Genomic DNA, 15,011 nt, shown 5'->3' on the forward strand with positions numbered 1-15,011 from the left:
AAAAATAAATAAATCTTTAAAAATTAAAAATTAAATGAGCAGTATGGCTTCTGTACTCTGTAGCAACAAAAACCCTTAAGAAAATCCTTCTACTGATCTACCTTGAGTCTTAGGTATTCAGCAACTCCTCAACACTACAGGGGGGGGGGGTCTCCCTACTGACTCCTGTCATTTTCAAAAGTCCTCTTGAAACATCTCCATACTAGAGATTTCTTAAAATTAGCCACAAGAAACTCTATCACAAGAGGCCACATAGACAAGAACATTCCTGGTTCCAGGATTTCCCTTCCTCCTCTGGCCTCCTCCAGTCAGTATTACTTGCAAGGTTGATTATGAGCCAAGCAGTCTGTGTCACTTTGAATTGGTTTTTAAAAAGACACACTTTGCCTGCCTGCCTCAGCCCCTGCACCAACAATAAAATCCCAGAGTGTCTTTAATAGGTTTGTGTGTCATGCATGGGACAGGGACATTTAGAAGCTGGGTATCTAGGGGGTTGGCAGTGACTTTCCCTAGTTAAGTGGCCCTATGTGCCTGGCACGCGCCAGGCCCTGAGCTGGCTGTGGGGACACAGTACTGGGTGAGGCGCCTCTCACCCCTGGAGAACCTCGGGTGTGTAGTGGGGAACTCCCAACCTAAGGCAGATAAATGACTGGTGCCTGCTGCTGAGTCTCCAACAGCCTGAGGCAGAAAAAACTAACGGAGCCCAGGGAGTGCAGCTGCTCTCACTCTGCCTGGAGGTGATAAGTCGTTTAAACACAAAGTTTTCCTTCACCACAATCCACCACAACCTCTCTCATCTGGCTGATCCCCTGCCTCCCACCACCGGTCATTTGTTAACTTTGTTCTGTCTCTTGCTTTCCCAAAGGACTCCTGGACTTACCTCGGGGAAACTTCTACCCAGCCTGAGTCGGATTTGCAGAGCGCACAACCAGAGCGCACAGTCCCCTGCAGGATAGCCGCTGGAACCTGGAAGTGACTCTCCAGGGGCAGGGAAGCCTCTGGCCTCGGGGTCCCGTAGAGTGCAGCTCCCAGGTCCCTGGCTCTGCTTATGAATGTTGCTTTCCCCACCCTGGTGGCCCCCAGGGTCCGGCGTAAGTCTCCAGTCTTGGGGAAGTGACAGAAGTGCAAGTGGGGGAGATCTTGGAGGCTGGCACTATCCTTTCCGCTTCTCTACGACGTGACCCGCCCCCCTCGCCTGCAGACCCTAGAGGAAAGGGGAGGGCGGGGAAGTTGGGGCGTGCTTGGGGCTTGCCTTCACTCTCTGCGCCAGGGTGCACCAGAACACTCTCTCTCTCTCTCTCTCTCTCTCTCTCTCTCTCTCTCTCTCTCTCTCTCTCTCTCTCTCTCTCTCTCTCTCTCTCTCTCTCTCTCTCTCTCCTAATCACACCCTCCTCCGCCAAATTCTGAAGACTAAGCCAGGCGGGGAGGGCCCCAAACACCTGACCAGCAGCTGGAAGGACAAAGCGGGCCACGAGCCTGCTTTGGGATGACCAGAAATTTGCTTCTCAGAATGTGCTGTGTGGTCATCTTATGTGGGAAGAAAAAACCAGTAGAAAGAGATGGTAAGCTTGTGTGGGGGATAACTGGGACAGAACACACGCAGCCGGAATCTGCCTTGCGGTCCACCTGTTAGTCTCCCTGCTGCACAGCGTTAACTTCGCAGAGGGCAAGTTCAAGAGAGCAGCAGTTTGCCACAGAGACTTAACTTAAGTCTCTGCCAGGCCATTTGCCGCCATCACCAGCTGCACTTCGGCCACACCCTCCGCCTCACTTCTTCCTTCCTTCCTTCCTTTCCTTTTCTCTTTCTTTCTTTCTTTCTTTCTTTCTTTCTCTCCTTTTTCTCTCTTTCTTTCTTCTTCTCCTTTCTTTCTTTCTTTCTTTCTTTTTTCTTCCTCCCCCCCCTTTTTTAGTTAAAGTTATGTATAGGGCACTTATGAATGGGGGCATGACTTTTAGGAGTTGATTCTCTCCTTCTACCATATGGGTCCCAGGAAATTGAACTTAGTTCGCCAAGTTTGGCACATGGCTTAATCCACTGTGCCCTTTGGCCAGGCCCTTAGGCCCTTTCTTAATGACGCATAAAGACATGTACTAATGTCCCTCGCTGCCTGACCTGGAGCTTAGGCTTTGAGTTCTGTTTCAGAGATTCCTCATCAGGACAGGTGGCCAAATGATGGCTCTTTACCTCCTGTGGGTTGGAGAGAGGGCAGCTGAGAGGACTTCAGGGGTCACAGGAGTCACAGCGGGAGTCAACATTAGCAGGTCTCAAGTGATTGCTTGTACCTTACATGATTAAGTCAAGCAGTCCCTGTCTTCATATTCTGCTATAGTTATCACAGTGCACTTAGGACCCGAGCATGCTCCCCTGACTCCAAGGTCAGTATTGAAAGAGGAAGGTTTGAGGTTTCTGAATGGCAGGGTTTCTCACCAATCGCCTGCCCACCCAAAGTCGCTTGCAAAAGTGTTCTACACACTAGAAATTGACCATTCTGTAGTGTTCTCATACAAAGTCCAGTTTGACGAGAGGGCTCAAGGAAGTCAACAACCTGTAACTCATTGCCTATTCCATGGGAAGGCATGCAGAGCTCTTCGGCGTGTTGTTTTGAAGTGTCTTGATGTCAGAGCTGATGCTTTGGGTCTTGGGCTGTCCAAACTGATTTCACACCTGAATCAACTGAGATCAGCATCTAAAGAACTGAGCTTCCTCGTGCCCATCCCGGATGAAAATGGCAGGAAGAAGAGGTTCTTGGGTTTTGAGAGGAAAGAAGCTGCCTAAACTGACCCCAAGCTTCTGTCATTGTGCAGCTCATGATTTCTGGACACAATGGGACAATAGCCAGTGTTTCTCTACTGTGCATCCGGGCCTTTTCGGGAGCATCTGTAACTTCAGGCTTAGTGTGGGTGCCATACATGTTTGGGAGCACTTTTGAAGTCTGTGACAGCCTCATTCATCTAGAGATAGATTTTGAACTGTCTTCAGATCTCGACCCAGCTGGATCTGCCCCTTTAAACCCACAAGCTACCCAGTTCACCTTCCCCTGGATCTCCCAGGGTCCAATCTTCTCCCCTCTCATCCTTTGCAAACCCTGCCAAGTCATCCTTCATTCTGGCAAACATCTTCATAAGCCACCCCCCTGATTAATCACTCTGCTGGCTTTAATGATCTAAACTGTGAGCTGTGGCTCATTGCCACTACCTAGCATGGCAAGACAGAACTAATAACCCAGAAAAACCCTAAATCTAAATTTCAAAATAAAGCATCTATCAAACAAACATAAATTTTGCATATCAAAATTCAAGTCAAAAGAAAATGCCAGGTTGACCATCATAAACTATCTGTACATTAAATATTATATATTAAATATAAAATTACTGCAGGCCAAGCATTGTGAAGAATGGAATCGTTTTACAGTAATAATCTATCTGCAGTCTGCATATGTACATGTATTGTTCTTAATGGTCTTCATAAGCTATAATTCATATGGGATCCACCAATTTCAATGCATTTAGCATGTTCTCAGAGATGTGACTGTCAGAAACGCTCAACACCTCCTGTCAAAGGGAACCCTTCCTGCCTTCTGGCTGTCATCCCTCAATCCTCTCAAGATTTGCCTCTTCCAGGTGTAATGGATTAATAAAAATTGCTTCAGATCCCTGGCGGTGGCAGGCAGTGGGCAGGGGGTCCCAAGAGCAACCAGTCCCAGGCATGTCTCCGAAGGTGGCTGGTCCCCAGTGGTAAGCCATGTGGCGACAGCAGGTGAGAGACAGATGGAGGCACGGCATGTAGAGTGGGGTTGGATATTTATTTAGTAGTTATGGAAGGGAAGGAAGAAGAGGAGAAGGAGAGAGAGAGAGAGAGAGAGAGAGAGAGAGAGAGAGAGAGAGAGAGAGAGGAGAGAGACCAAAGCTGCCTCTCCCAGGGGGGCCAAAAAAGAGAGAGCTCAGGTTGGAAGCTGAAGAATAGCTTGCCTCAGCGGATAGGGAAGGGAGTGGGTGTGGCTTGTCTCTTAAAGAGACAGAACAGATCATTACATTAGGTATTTCAGAAAAAAAGGAACCATATATGACTCTATAGCTGGTATTTTGCCTTCAGTGCGCGTTTCGGGTATATCTATGTTGTAGCATGTGCTGGTACTTGATTCCTTTTATGACCACAGAATACCCTCTATGGGATGGTGCACATTTTAGACTGATAGACACTTGGAACACTCCCGCTTTTCCTTATTAAGAACACTGCTGTGAACATGCTATATTTTTGTGCATGGTTTTGCATGGGCATATGTTTTCTTTAGTCTCAGAAACATGCCTAGGAGGGTATTGCTGGCTGTTTGAAATGGAAACTTTACGGTTCTACTTTTCAGGGACATCTGGACTTTCCCTGGGGGCAAGGCGACTTCATCACTTACCACCACCACCACCACCCCCCCAGCAGCGTACAGAGGTTTTGATTTTGTCACCTCTTTGCCCATCGTTGTTCACTGACATTGTAATGACAGCCATCATGGGGTGGTTTAGATCTGACTTTCTTTGGTGGTGCTGAGAAATTTTTCATGCACTATTTGGAGCCTTGACCCATTTCAATTTCTTTTTAGAGTTGTTTTACCTGTGTATTTTTTCTATGCATAGATGTTCACACCATGTTTGTGAACAGTGCCCATGGAGGTCAGAAGAGGGTGTCAGATCCCCAGAACTAGGGTGACAGATGGTTGTAAATGACATGTCAGTGCTGGGAACCAATGCTTGGTCCTCTGCCAGAGCAACAAGTCCTCTTAACCACCGAGCCATTCTCTCTCTCCTCAGCCAAACATGGTCCATTTTAGTGAGACTGTTTTTGTATTATCAAGGTATAGTGCTTCCCACAGTCTCCACTCCTTACATTCATGGTACATCCGTGTTTCTCCCATTATGTGTTCTTCTACTTTCACAATAGTGTCCTTTGCAGCAGGTTTTCAATTTGATGAGGGACAATTACCTCTTTTTTCATTTGTTGCTTATCCTTTTCATATTATGAGTAATGATCATTGTTGAATCTGAGGTAATGAACCCTTTACACACACACACACACACACACATACACACACACTAAATTTAATGGTATACTTAAAGCAAGAGGGACAAACTACCTCTTGCCAGGGTAAGGGTGTAGAAATTTGGAAAAATAGTAAAGAATATGAAGATGTGAATGAAAATAATAAAACAGAGAAACATATAGGATCATATTGGGAAGGAATTTCTATGAGTACTAAAAATTCACCTGCGTTTAATTTCCAACTGCTTAAAATACCCGTGACCTCAAAAGGTAGGATTAAGACAAAGACTGTCTTAACATGATAGAAGGAAATGAACAGACCAATTGAAAGTTGCGGGCTACATTCATAGTTAAACATTTTGTTGCTAGAATAAAACAAGTCACACTCACGCCCTAAACCAAAACATTCTGTAGGCAAACCACTCCCTGGGTGGAATCCCAAGTTATCTCCATAAAGGGAACTGGAACTTAGTTGGATCCTTAGAGTTTTGTTTGAGGTGGGAACAGATCTTCTCTATTCCTGGAGCACAAGGGCTGGCCATTAGCCACACCTGTTGACAATCACCTTGAGAGAGCTGAACTCGCAAACAGGCTCGTAATTTTGGACCTCCACAGATTGCACTTGCCTGTAATCTCAGCATTTAGGAAGAGGAAATAGGAAGAGCAGAAGTTCAAAGTCACACTCAGCTATGTAGTGGGTTTAAAGCTCAAAGAAATACTACACTGAAGTAGTTTATCTTTCTAGATTCTCAGAATCTATTGGTTGGCTAAATGCTGACTATGTGATAAATACTAGATCCCTAGGATCCCATGTGGAGGATAAAGGAACACAATCAGACTTGATTCTGCCTTTGGGACCTATGAGCTAGTGTTGGGGATGGATAAACCAGCTAATCCTCAGCCTAATAAAGGGCTATGTGCATGGGAAGTGTGGTGGAGGTGAAATGGATTAAGGCACAGGAGACCATGCCACAGATCTCTGAAGGAGGCTGGTCCCAGGTGGTGGGTGAGAGACAGACGGCTAGGCATGCCATGCAGAGTGAGGTTGGGTATTTATTCAGTGGGTTATGGAGGGAAAAGGAAGAAGGGGAGAAGAACAGAGAAACAGAGAGAGAAAGGAAGAGAGAGAGAGACAGAGAGAGAAGGGGGAAGGGGAGAAGCTTCTGCCAGAAGGAAGATCTACCTGCCTCAGTGGACGGGGGAGGGAGTAGGCGTGGCTTGTCTCTGAAAGAGACAGAACAGATCATTACAGGAGGCTCTGGTAAGAACATGGTGCTCGGAATAAACACTTGACCTGGAGCTGAATGAGAAAGGTGGAGAGGGGAGGACAGTAAGTCAGAATGAGACACAATGACGGAAGCTGGTGGTGACAGAACAGGTATGATACACAATGAGGTTAGACGGGGTAGAGGTTATGGCTCCATGTGGGCTACCCAGTCTACTGAGATAGTGAACACAGGAGGAGGGAGGGTTTGGGGAAGAAGGTGGGAGAGAGGAATTCTATCTAGGACATTGTGAGTCTCCCATGTCTGGGAGCTGCTCAAGTGACCGTACTGAGCATATGACTACTGTTGGTGAAGGGATGGCCAGGGAGGGAGAGACAACCCAGAGACCACCATCGGACGCTTGTAGGAAGAGTCTTACAGCAATGCTTGAGAAGCGAGGGGGAATTCTTGTGCTGTCTCATGTTGACTACACATGGGATGCTCAAGTGGTCCAGGAACGCCCAAGGCTAGGTGGATTTGGACCACTTGCCACAGGAGACAGACTGCCACCTGCTACCAACCCTCATTTAGGTTAGAGGCGGCATGATACTTCACCGCTGTCCACTTGACCAGGTCACCCTGGAAACACCTGTGGATATGTTCAAAGTGAGTTCCCAGAAAGGTTTAACAGAGCAGGAAGACCCACCCTGAATAGACTCGAGTCCCAGACTGAAAAAAAAAATGGAAAGTGAGCTGAATACCAACCTGTCTTTGTCTCTCTCCACTCCTGGCTGGATGCAATGTGATCAGCCACCTCATCCCCCTGCCACCATGCCTTCCCACCGTGATGGACTATACACAATGTGACCAGCCACCTCATCCCCCTGCCACCATGCCTTCACCGTCAACCACTGGGCTGCTGTGGTCAGATATGGCATCTCAGAGCAGGAAGAGGAACTAACACCCACAGGCTCGAGTTCCTACTGTGCGCAGGAAGACTGCAAAGGTCAGCTGGGAAACAAGAGGAGCCCTGGGTTGCTTCCCTGTTCACTCATAATGGCAAGAAGCTAGAGATGCTGAGCCAGATTCCCTCAGTGTGTGATCTGTTCCACTTGTCTAATTTATGAGCGGTCAGTTCGCTTTCATAGGCCTTTAGGGAGTAATTAGGTTCAATGGGAATTTTCTAAATTCCCTTCTTAAGGCTGAATGGCCAATACTCCACACTCAAAGAACCAGACAGCAAACACAACCCAGGAGAGGGTAGGCTTTCTCAGACCTTCCATCACAGAACCTCACTGTAGTCAACCAAACTTTAACTCCCCCGAATGGATAAGGGAGGGAACTGGACTTTGTGAATCTGACCACTGACCCCTGGATTCATTCGTTTGTGGCAACTTTCCCTTGTGGATGCTGCTGTTGGTCTCAGATACATCACCTTAACCGTCTGACTTCAAGAGGGGACTCAAAAGCTTTCCCTTGATTTCTGAGTCATAACCAAGTGCTAGAAAGCCCTGTCAGAAGACCCAGGATAATAATAGAAAAATAATGAGTTGCCTCCATGACGCAGCTAAATTTTAATAATAGAATAAGCAGGAACGAGTACATGTGTGCACATGTGCACACACATACAGGGAGAAGGCCATCCAAGCTGCTCACACAGCTACTAACTTGAAGCCATAATTGAAGCTCAGAAAATGAAGCAGGAAGCTGCCAAGACTGTAAGAGACAACCAAGCTGTAAGGCATACGGGGCGGGTTCTTCGTTCTTCCAAAGAGAGTTGCGATCTCCCAGTCTCTCTAGTTTTGTGCAACTTAACAATTTTACTGTCTCCCGTGTGCTCAGCCAGAGACTGTCTCATTTCCCCCTAACTCCCACCCAAAAGCAGAACCCAAGACAAGGGTTTGTGTGCAGGCATTCAGTACCCCTCGGGGAGAGAAGTCAGATAGTAAAGACAAGGCAGCCAGCGCAGGATGTGTGACCAAGAGACCACTGGCCAGTGGACAGCTGGAGCTCAGTCCCCCTGGGGGATGCTGGGAAACTGCAGTGCACTCCTCAGCTCTGCTTCTCTGCCAACTCCTGGTGTGTTGTTGGCTGAGAGCTGGGAAGGTTGAGCTTGCTCTCTGGCACTCGGTGTGGCCAGCGCCTGAGAGCCAGGCAGCACAGTTCCGAGAGAAGAGGCGGGAAAGGGGCATGGTGACAACATCTGCCGGAGATAATGTTCCAGTCTGTGTGCCTAGGCAAGCCCCCGGGACTATGGAACAGCAAAGCGGCACGGGAAATAATGACCCAATTGAGGGTTATGCTACCTGGACCTCGCAGAATGCAAACTCCTCCTGCGGTTGTGTGCGCGAGGGGGAGGAGGGAGCCCGGAGCTTGGCCCACTGCTGTTCTCCTCACAGGGTCTTGGCCCGTCCCAAACTGTGTCTCACGCAGTGTTGGTGACCCTACTGGTCCTATGGTGTTCATGGTGGAGGTAGGCCAACATTTACCTACCCTTATAAAGTACTTATATTTGAGGGAAGTGGGCATGGCAGACGTATCTCTCTGCCGGTCAGAGAAGTTGAGCCATGTGCGTGGGGCTGGGAGAGAGTTAACTGTGTTAAAACAAAAACCGAACATGAGCCGTCAATGAGTTTAATTAAAAAGTATTGAAAAATACATCAAAAGCTGGTTTAGAATGTAATTAACCTTAATCTGACAAGTGCTGTTTTTCTGGATAAATCTTCAATGATTTGATATCTTGATTACAAGTCCCTCTGACTCAGAAGTTACATAAAACCTATGAGAAAAGTTTAAACTCTGATGTGAGTGCTTTAGTTGGACAGATTTTCTTTTCACAAAGAAAGAGGCAGGTTAATCTGGTAGATTGCATTTTTTGAAGTTTTCCTAACACTTAAACAGAAGAAACTGACTTTTAAAAGTTAGCTCATGTGCCCATCTCTTTGCGGTTCTTGCTCCTTGGTTTATATGTGGCCTTCCCTTTCTGCAGGGCTCACAGGCCTTTCCTTTGCACTCCTGCCCGTGCCCCCATTTCCTCTTCCAAAAGGACTGCTGGATTAGAACTCACCCTAATGACTCCATTTTAATTTCTACCTCATTCTCATTTTTAAAACAAGCTTTCACTGCGTAGCCCTGGCTACCTATTAGACCAGCGTGGTCTCAAAACCACAGAGATCCACCTGCCCCTGCCTCCCAAGTGCTGAAATTAAAGGCGTGTGCCACTGCAATCACCTCATTTTTGTTCCCTTTATCTAGTTGTTTTTCTTTCAGCTTAATTGGAGAGTCACTGACATCTAAAATTGTATACATTTGAAGTATATAATGTGACTTGGTGTGTGCATTGTGAAATGTTCACCCCACTCACGCTAACTAATGCACGAATCGCTTCAAATAGGTATCTTTTTGTGTGAGAACGCGTACGCTTAATCTTGTATGTATAAAATTCCATGTTTAAAATGCTGTAGTTGTCATGCTATTTAATGCTTCATCTTATTCCTATTCCAATGCTTTGTCCATCTGGCCTACATTTCACCCCACCCACCTCCCCCAGTCCCCAGTGATCAGCATATTCCACTCTCCTTCCAAGGCTGACATTTACCCCACACTCCACCTATAAACGACTCCATATGCTCGCTATCTGTCTTCCTCTAATTTACTTTTCTTAGTGTAGTGTGAAGTGCCAACAAGTTGGAGCTGATGATCCTGAGGTTCTCAGGGGTTTGTAAGGAAATCCCTTGGTAGAATGCATGGCACTCCCCGGAGGCAATTTCTTTTTCTTTTTTATGTGTGTGAGTATTTTGCCTGCATGGGTATATTTATGTGCCAAGTACATGCCTGGCACCTGCAGAGGCCAGAAGGGGGCACCAGATATCCTGGAACTGAAATTACAAATGGTCATGAGCTGCCATGTGGGTGCTGAGAATGGAACCCAGATCCCCTGGAAGGGCAGCCAGTGCTCTAAACCACGGATTCAACTCTCCAGCTCCAAGTGGAGGAGAGACTTGAGTTTCTTCAATCACTTCCTAAATATTCATGACTTTAAACTAGGCGTGTTATTTCTCTGCAACAGGCACAGGTAGCACATTTTTGAGGCTAGAGTGTCACACTGAAATGGTGAAATTTCAGGTCAGCTTAGATATGAAATCCCTGGGCCGTGTGCTCTCCCCTGGGAGCATGCATGTGCTGGGTGACCATCTTTAAGGAATTAGGGCGCCCCAGGACACAGGCTTTCGGAAGCACTGTGAACAGCACTGGAAAGTCAAACCCCCAACTTCCTGATCACACCACTTTGCAACCATTCCAGAAACATGAAAACAAAAAATAACAAGTCTGGAGAGAAATGTGCTGTGATGAGCACGTGGTCAGAAGAGCTCAGACAAGGGTCATTAGACGTGAAAGACTTTCCCAGGGAGTCAGAGGTGGAGGCCCTGCCCTGAAGATGCTCTCCCCCATCATCCCTCAGCGGAGGAGATGGGGTTATCTGAACTGCCTGAGCTAAATTCCAGACTTCCACAGAAACAACAAATCTCTACTGTTAAAAATAATCACAAGTAGGTCGGGATTTCTGAAGGATGTGATTCATCCGTTTAGTAACGACTGACCAGAGTCTCATGATGGGTAGGGTCTGTACTCGTACTTAGGGCAAGGGCTCTACCACTGAGCTAAACCCCCAGCCCTTCTAATGGCTTTCTCTAGTCCCTACAATAGACTGGAGTCAACCAAGGAGGATAATTGAGAAACTGAAATTTCTAATGATTATTATGATAGGCTTGGGATTTATGTTATAGAAATCAGCATCTCTCCAATCAACCATTTTCTATAAGGATTATTCTCTCTCTCACTCTCTCTCTCTCTCTCTCTGTCTCTCTGTCTCTCTCTCTCTCTCTCTCTGTGTGTGTGTGTGTGTGTGTGTGTGTGTGTGTGTGTGTGTGTGTGTATGTACATCTCAGACTTTATTTCAGGAAAACCCTTGCATGGTTCTGCCCCCTCTCCCAAATCCAGTCCCACAAAACTCATTGCACCTTGAAGGCTATTTCCATGTGTCGGCTTCTCCTGCTGAACTTGTTTTTATCACTGGCTACAGAATTCTTCCCACAACCTGTTCTCTTGAAGGCTTTGAAGATACTCAGAGACCGGCACTCCTGGAAGAGAAGCATCAAGTGCAGGCACACACGTGCCCACGCACACTCCGTGCATAAACTGATATGGGTGCTCTTCCAAATGGCTGAGGCTGTGGGTTCTGAGGAAGAAAAACCAGGTCCCTGTGTGGATCCATTGCAAAAGCCATAGCCGTTTGTGAGGTGATTCCCTAACAGGCTGGGACACTCTTTCAATGGATTCTGGATGGAAAGCTTTATTTCTTGGGACTTGAGTTTCCCTAGCTGTTTGCAGGTAGCAGAGCCTAGGGTGTTCTCTCTGCACCACTTGAGAAGAGGGGAGAGCACACCTGCTCTGACTCCCCTCCTGCACACCCACAGCTCAGGGAGTAGAGCCCTCCAGCTAAGTTTGGGAGGTGGGGAGGAAGTGGTGTGTCCTCATTTTCCCTGCTGAAATCATGGCCTCGCGTGACTGCCGAGCTGAGGTGAGAATAATCTAGAAATAAGTCCTATTCCCAGGAAAGGTGTGTCTCCATTTCTTGTTACTAAGGTCCAGGACAGATGCTGTTGCTGCTGTTGCTAATGACAAACCAAGCTGTGATTCCAGCAAAGTCCAAGTTCATTCAGGGAAATCCATGAATTTCTTAGGTCTAGTTGCAGATCCATGGATGGCCGTAAAGGAGCCACACTGAAGTCCACACCCAGTGTGGATAATGACTTCTCCTTGGCTGTGTCTGCCCTAATTCTCCTTTCCTATACCATCTAGCCTTTCCCAGAGAGCCCAAGGTCACATGCAGTTAGGGCAGAATTGCACAGAGCTGGTTGGGAAGGGCAGTTGGATGCTCAGGTGTGGATCCTGAGTCTTCCCACGCCGTCCTTCCAAGAAAGGAAAGTCACAGGTCAGCAAGCCCAGCTGCGATGACCTCTGGCCAGCAGGCTCAGCAGATGGTCCAGAGCACTATGGGGAAGTGGGGGAGCCTGCAGTTTCCACTGATCTCTTTGAGAGTACGGCTCCACAGAGGAGACTATTGCTTGGCCATTGGTGGTGCATAGCATGGTATCGTTTTCATTTTTGAAGACTAGAACATGCTCTCTACTTGTGCCCAAACTCATAAATGATACTTTTTATAAACTTCAAAGTTATCTAAGCTAACTTTTCCCTGCCACCTTATGTAGCATGGCCTGGAGGAGGCAAACCACAGTTGGTGATAGAGCAAAGATCTGTGCTGTCTCATGTAACTTGCCATCATGTGACGCTTCCCTGTAAATTATCTATAATGGATTTCCTATTGGGAAATTGTTTAATTTCCCATTATCAAATTCATGCCCTAGAAAGATACATATTTACTTATCATTTTTCTGATTTTGATCAAATATTTTATGTAAGTCAATATATCTAAAATATTATTTCACCTCGAAAACATACAAATAAAAATGTTGTACAATGATATGTTAATACTGAGTTTGCAAAATCTGGAGCATTTTATCGTGTTTTAAAAATTATTCTAATTGATTCATAAAAATAACCTGTATGTGAGACTTTGTTACAGAATGGTGTAAGATGATTTGATAGTGAGCATTGTTAGTTTGTCAGGTCTAGAGACTCCTAGGGGACAATTCTTTGAAGATTTCTGTGAGGTGTGAGGGAGTGTCCAGGTTAGGTTGATGTGGAAAGATCCACCTTAAACACGTATGCCACTGATCTTGGACTGGAGTTAGAGTCTTGGACAGAACAGAAGGCAGAAGATAAGCTGAGCAAGCACATTTGTTCTGCTCTGCCCTCTGAGCTGGGATGCAGCGCAAGCAGCTGCCTCGAGCTGCTGATTGCTGGGGAATGTTATCTCAAGGTGTGGAACTCTTGTTTATGCTGCATTTGTTTAACTCTGTGAAGCTGTGTTACTGTGCCTGTCGAAAACACCTGATGGTCTAATAAAGAGATGAACGGCCAATTGCGAGCACTGCAGGGGCAAGGACAGGAAGGCTGGTATGCAGGGAGTATAAACTGAAGGAGAAATGAGGTAGAAAGAGGAGCAAGGAGAGAACAAGGAGTGGAGGACATCAGGGACCAGTCACCCAGCCACACACAGCAAGCCATGGAGAAAGAAGGAGGGAAAGGTATACAGAAATAGAGAAAATAAAAGCCCAGAGGCAAGAAGTAGTCAGGATTAGAAAAGCTGGCTAGAAGCAAGCCAAGGCCAGGATCCATAACTAAGAATAAGCCTCTGTGTATGATTTATCTGGGAGCTGGGTGGTGGGCCCCTCAAAAAGCCGAAAGAATAAAACATCACACAACACCTGATGCTGTGCTTTCTCTGCCATGCGCCTGTAGTCTCCAACTGTGGGTCAACATCAACCTCAAACCATCAAACTTAACCGCACTCTCTTCCTTCCTTGAGCTGCTTTCTTCAGGTGTTCTGCTGCACCAATGAGAAAAGTAACCCAGGTGACTACTGATAATTTTATATTGTAGATCCCAAGGAGCTAAATGAAAGGATGCTGTGTGTTTTCACAATGAAGGAATGGCATGAGAATGATGGGCATGTTTCACTTACACATCATGCAATGTATACATATACCTAAACATGGCATAATAGACTATCAACCATTTTCTAAAAACAATGGTTCATCATTTCTGTGCTGTGTGCCCTTCAGCTAGATGCTTCACCCATGATGGGCGCTACACCTTCCTCAGAGTGAGGTCTTGCTAGGAAGCTGGGAAGCATAGAGTTCGGGCTCCTTTCCAAGACGGAGTGCATGAGTGACAGTGAGAGCCGACAGAAACACAAACCAGAGCATGAGTTCCTTGAAGCACGATTAAATGAAAACTGGGGGGCAGAAACTGGGGTTCAACCTGAAGACCCAAAAAACAAAACAGCCAGCCACTGGCTCTTACCTCGACCTCAGTCTGAAATGGAGATCCTGCCTCCTGGAATCTCAGAAGAAGACTGTGTGCCGAGAGCTGTTTCCTCCCATTTTCTAGTCCTCTCTAGGGATGGGATTAAAGGCATGCACCACCATCATTAAAGGCATGCATCGCCCAGTTTCTATGGCAAGTAGTGTGGCTACTGGGATCAAAGGTGGTGTTACCATAACCTGGTCTGTAAGGCTGAGCAGTGGGGCTGTTTTACTCTCAGATCTTCAGACACTCTTATTTATTAAAATACATTTGAAATGTCACTACAGTTCTTCCCCATCCAAGAGCTTGCGAAGTTTGCATGTCACTTTTGCCCCTTCCTGGGCAGCATCAGAAAAAGGAGAAACGTCCTCCTAATGCCTCTAATGACCATTCAGAAGTGTGTTTCCTAACCACTGCCTCGGGTTAGTGGAAACTGCTTTTTAACTAAGTTTATTTATTTATTTTTAAATCAACATAGGAAGCAGTGAATTTCACGACGGTATTCTCATTCACAGTTGCTTCTCTCATTCCTCTCTGGTATGTCTGTCCCCATCCCACGAGTCCCTCCCCTCAGTGGCTCCCTTCAAATCACATCCATCCTAGTTCCATTTTCCTCCCATCAAACCCTCTGAACCTGGGATACTTCATGTAACACGATTATTTCCAGCTCCATTCCCTTTCTTGCAAATGGCATGATTTCATTTTCCCTAAAGGAAGAATAAAATTCCACTGTGGTTTGGAATCACAATTTCCTCATGAAGTCACGTGGTGATGGACATCAAGGC

The 15,011-nt window shown here is 46.5% G+C and overlaps 1 protein-coding gene across 1 annotated transcript in view; it reads right to left on the reverse strand.

Annotated features, from left to right (window-relative positions):
- Col6a6 (collagen type VI alpha 6 chain) overlaps positions 1 to 1,096 on the reverse strand; it is a 142,031-nt gene extending 140,935 nt beyond the window's left edge. The window contains exon 1 of the mRNA XM_038321283.1: positions 881 to 1,096. The gene's annotated coding sequence lies outside the window, so the exon portion shown is untranslated. The remainder of the gene's footprint in view (positions 1 to 880) is intronic.
- Positions 1,097 to 15,011: the final 13,915 nt, after the last annotated feature.

The sequence above is a fragment of the Arvicola amphibius genome, chromosome 3, assembly GCF_903992535.2.
Source record: "Arvicola amphibius chromosome 3, mArvAmp1.2, whole genome shotgun sequence".
Lineage (NCBI taxonomy): Eukaryota > Metazoa > Chordata > Mammalia > Rodentia > Cricetidae > Arvicola > Arvicola amphibius.